At 35.2% G+C, this 5,498-nt stretch overlaps 1 protein-coding gene across 1 annotated transcript in view; it reads right to left on the bottom strand.

Annotated features, from left to right (window-relative positions):
• LOC119837291 overlaps nt 1–5,498 on the bottom strand; it is a 171,054-nt gene that overhangs the window by 47,077 nt on the left and 118,479 nt on the right. Inside the window, exon 2 of the mRNA XM_038362808.1 lies at nt 4,229–4,265. The gene's annotated coding sequence lies outside the window, so the exon portion shown is untranslated. The remainder of the gene's footprint in view (nt 1–4,228; nt 4,266–5,498) is intronic.

Genomic DNA, 5,498 nt, shown 5'->3' with positions numbered 1-5,498 from the left:
GACAGATTCGAAATTCAAATGTAATATTTTTTTATAATTAAGTGTAACAGTATTTATGGCCAGACTAAGTATATTAGCCATTAATATAAAAATACTTATCATATATGGTAACTTATGTGTAGTTACGTATAGTAACTTTGTCAATCTGAAAACGATACAAAGGTTTGTTTTCGTTCTAAGAATAAACAATGTATGTTTGTCCGACCCCTGTGTGTTTATAGAGAACGGCGAATTCCGCTTTTCCAAGGATTGTATTAATACATGTTCTATTATTAATTTATGTGAGACAATGTTGTTATTGTATATTCTTATTTCCTTGCGCACAACTAGTCGTCGACAGTCAAAATAAGTAAGATGGAGTTATCTTCAAATCAAAATCGCTGATGTATTTAATATCTATACTACGTTTTACTTAAACAATTGAAAAATTTATTTGTATGTTTGAACGCGTTAATATCTGGAAATAGTGTTATTGAAAATTTATTTCTTTGTTTGATATAACAATAAACAATGTAGTATTTGATTGTGTTTGATTTTACGCGAGTATTACATTTAGCATTATCCATTTCAGAATAAATCGCGTTTAAAATCAAAAAATTCTTTAATCCTATTAATATTATAAATGCGAAAGTTTGTAAGTATGGATGTATGGATGTTTGTTACTCTTTCACGTAAAAACTACTGAACCAATTGCAGTGAAATTTGGTACGTAGACAGCTGGATAACTGGAATAACATATAGGCAACTTTTTATTCCGATATTCCTACGGGATACGGACTTACGCGGGTGAAACCGCGGGGCGCAGCTACTTATTAATATGTGCAGATTATCAATGAATGATGCAAATATAGATAAAAACTTCTCCTTGACAGCACATAAAGACGCGCGAGTCAGGAAATACACCATCATCATCAGCCCATGTTCCCACTGCAAGGATACGGGCTTCCTATGTAGTTTTTTATGTCATGGTAAGCTGGTGGGTCGCCTGATGGTAAGCGCTACCACCGCCAATGAACATATGGAGAGGCGAGAGGATTGAGAAATGATTGAAAGGAGGAATAAAAATGACTGGGAAGGGTAAGGAAAAGGATATGGGCCTGGGGTTCAGGAAATAATGCACCACGGGCACGTGCGAGTCAGCACCAAGTAACAACACACCTATTATCCAATCGTGACAGTTGAATCTCGCAAACAACCTCAGCTTGCATGACAGCTCAACAGACAGAAAGACATAAGCGTATATTACATTTTCAAAGCCCAGGTTTAAATGTTAAAATTTACTTGTGTATTATAATTGACTCTATTTTTTAAATATAACTAATGTTACAAAGAGAAAAAATGGTTGCCTGTAAAGTCGGTTTTACGGGCGAAGATTTTACGTGACAACGTCCTTTTCTCGGTATAATATTTATTGATATGAATATTATTAAATTGCACAATAGGAACAAGGAATTGAATGAAAATAAGAATTGCACAAATTTTAACTATAGAAAATATTATTTGTTTACTAAAAAGACAGAGACACAAGCACGCGCCGATTCAATGCGCCTAATTCTCTAGTGCTGCGCGCGCGGCCGACCGATCATAGTTCGGTGACTCATCGTAACGTTACCGGGCGTTACACTTTTTCATAAGTGCCTCCGAGCCGCAACCTAATTTAAGACGTTGTCACGTCAAAAATGTACCATTTAGATTGTTGGTTAGAATTAAAATGACAAAAATTGCGCGTGTGGTTTATTTCAATTCTTCACAATTGGGGATCACGTGAAAGAATTTTTGGAATCGGTGTAGTAAATTCTGAGGCTAACATGGTTAAACGAGCAAAATACTCTCAGCTTTCGCTAATACACGAGCTGCGCCCCGCGGTAGTAGGAATATCGGTATAAAAAGTTACCTATGTGTTATTCCAGTTGTCCTGCTATCTACGTACCAAAATTTCATTGCAATCGGTTCTGTGGTTTTTGCGTGAAAGAGTAAAAAATATACACATACACATACACCCATCCTCACAAATTTTCGCATTTATAATATTATAGTGGGCTATAATATGTAGGTATAATAGGAAAAATATTAAAAGCTCGAGTTTTTCTCCCATATCTAGAAATTGGCAGGATATAAATCTATTATTACATACCAACAATGCTAGGGCGGCTTAAATAAATCCACCGACAGCTATGGCTTCTGTTTTGACTGGTTGTTATTGACATTGTTATGTGGCTACACTGTCTTTACAATGTAGCATTATCAAACCGGCATGTCCGAGAATCAAAAGTTCGACGACATGTGACATCTGCCAACCCGCACTTGGCCAGCGTGGCCTGAACCCTCAAAGGAGGCTGTGTCCCATCAGTGGGAACATATATGAGCTGATGATAATGATGGTGATGATTATCAAAGTTGCATAGTCGCAGTGTTTTCCCTGCATAGTTTTAGAAATTATTGTTATAAACTATCCCTTGTTCTTTTGTGCGTCTCAAACCATTTCTGTGCCAAATTTCATTGAAATCGACTCAGTTGTATAGTGGTGAAGAAGATAAGTGCAGACAGAATATTCCTAAACACTTATAAAAGAAAACAATATATGAATTAAAAATATTGAGCTTCTGTTATAATGCATTGAATCCACTAATAAGGTAAGGTAATATTGAGATTTTGATGTCCCCCAAATCTGTTTTTATGAATATACTAGCTTTTGCCCGCGGCTTCCCACACATTAACCTGGAGTAGTTTAATAGATGTTATTATACATATAAACCTTCCGCTTGAATCACTCTATCTATTAAAAAAAACCCCATCGAAATCCTTTGCGCAGTTCTAAAGATTTAAGCATACATAGGGACATAGGGGCAGAGAAAGCGACTATGCTTTATACTATGTAGTGTTTGTGCAGCTGTAAATAGGTAATAAGCATAATATTTCGGAGTTAATCATTGCTCCAAGATGCGCGCCAACGTGATTTATGTTCCTTAGTGTTCGGTGCAAGATCTAAGCTTATAGGTACCCTAGACTTATATATTTGTCTAAAAAATATTTCTTACTTCATTAAAAGTACAGAAAGATTCTTATTGTGTCCGTAATATGTTCCAAAACATATAAAAGTGATTGACTGTTTGACAATTTCCTTAATTAAACAATACACTAGCGGTCCGCCCAGGCTTCGCCCGTGGTACATATATAGCCTATAGCACTCAGGCGTTATTATATATCCAACTAGCCATTACGCCCGCGGCTTTGCTCGCGTAGTCGCAGGAAATATGGACCCGAGGTTTTCCTTACATGTTTCCGTTCCCGTGGGATTACCGGGATAAAAACTTTACTATGTCCGTCTCGTGGTTCTAAGCTACCTCTGCACAAATTTTCAGGCAAATCGAGTAATCCGTTCTTAAGTTATATAATAGTGTACCTAACACTACTTTCTTTTATATATATAGATTATGAAATAATGCATGTTTGTGCAACAAACATACAAAAAAATTGTATGAGAATTATAAATCACAATAAAAAAGTCCAGCTGTCTGCATACCAAATTTCATTACAATTGGTGAGTATTTTTTGCGTGAAAGAGCAACAAACACACACACATCATTAGAAACTTTCGCATTTTTAATATTAATAGGATTAATATCAAATCACTCATGAATTGTAGTACATAGTTGAATACAAATATATTATAAACAAACATTCCGACCGACGAAATCCTTCATAGATAGCGCTGAATAAATTAACTCCAGACGAATCCGCATTTCTGTCTGTCTGTTGAATATAATTGCTTTATATATGAGCTTTAGTACAATAGCATTGTGGCACTATCACGCTTCACATTAATATTGTAAAAGTTTATTTCTTTGGATGTTTGCCCGTCAATCACGCTGAAACTAGTGAAAGGATTTTGATTAAATTTGGTATATAAACAGGGTATGAGACTGAATTAGGTGATAGGACAGGAATCTTGATATCTGTGCGAAGCCGGGAAGAGCGTCTAGTAATTTTATATTCAAACAAGTACTAATTAGTTGTGTACGTGGTGGATTATGGCCTGAACCCTCATAAGAGACCTGTGTCCCAGCAGTGGGAACATATATGGGCTGATGATGATGATGTTGCGTAGTTAACAAGTTATTATGGACATTTTTTTTATATTTTCTACATGTAGGTAGATACCTATTTGGATATTATTATGTATATGGTTTTCGGTATAAAAAACAAATAAATAAAAACATTCATTTACCTCACAATATCCAAGTATTTTCACATCTGCTTTTCATCTGTAAAAATAAAAAAAAAAACAGTTTAATAACAATTTATTAGTGGTGACTTTCGTTATGATAGCTAGTAGCACAAACATACAAACATACATCCGCAATCAGTAAATATATTAGCTATATATAATCTCAGTACGAACAATCTTGTAAACGTCAAGTACGAACCGACACGCGTGTTCTCGCATTCATTATATTGAATTGCGTGACAGCCGATCGACACGTGGCTTTAACCATCAGTCGCAGATTATAAAAGTATAGATTATAAATGTTAGAACTGGGTTATGACGACACAAATGTGCTTCTAAAAGACTTATTGGATAATTACACTAATATTATAAATGTGTAAGTTTGTTTGACAACTGGAATAACAAATGAGCAACTTTTATGCGATAGTCCTACGGGATACAGACCTACGCCGGTAAAACCGTGGAGCGCAGTTAGTTATCTGTAATTTATAATTTCAGGTAGATTTCACTCTAGGAAACAGTCAAAAATATACTAGGACTTAAAACATAATATAGTTCATACGTGGCTAAAGACTGAATTCCAGGTAGTTAGACGGCAGAAAATAAACAGTGAATGCAAACGATGCCGCGAGTCGCGACTAAACTAAAATTAGCATACCGCATACGGCAAAGTGCTCGCCAAACATATTATATAACTTACACAACATTGCTTTTACGTATCGAAAGCGATTTCGTTAATTATTCATGTGTATTTTAATAACAAAATATTGTTTTATGTTTACCTACAAAAAGTATCGTGGAATGGTTTTAGGAATCCCTACTAATATTATAAATGCGAAAGTTTGTAAGGATGTGTGTGTTTGTTGCTCTTTCACTACTGAACCGATTGCAATGAAATTTGGTACGTAGACAGCTGGACAACTGGAATAACATAAAGGCAACTTTTTATCCCGATATTCCTACGGGATACGGATTTACGCGGGTGAAATCGCGTGGCGCAACTAGTATTTTCATAAATGTGCTCCAATTGCGAAATTTGTTTGACATTTGTTTGATCATTTCATGTTATTGTGACTCTAAACGTTTGCAAAATAAATTGGTCATAGTATATAGATTGTACAAAGATAATTATTTATATAATAAATAAAGCGAACGAAGCCACGCGCTGCCTTGTATTAAATGTAGTTGTAGTTAGAGGAAAATACACAAAACTATTTTAACTGTCACAGGTTCTCACGTAATACTTTTAAGTTTAGTACTATTGATGAGA

This window comes from Zerene cesonia, chromosome 27, assembly GCF_012273895.1.
Source record: "Zerene cesonia ecotype Mississippi chromosome 27, Zerene_cesonia_1.1, whole genome shotgun sequence".
In the NCBI taxonomy this organism is placed as follows: Eukaryota; Metazoa; Arthropoda; class Insecta; order Lepidoptera; family Pieridae; genus Zerene; species Zerene cesonia.
The sequence above is the reverse complement of the archived record's forward strand: the minus strand, read 5'-3'. Positions and strand labels throughout refer to the sequence as shown.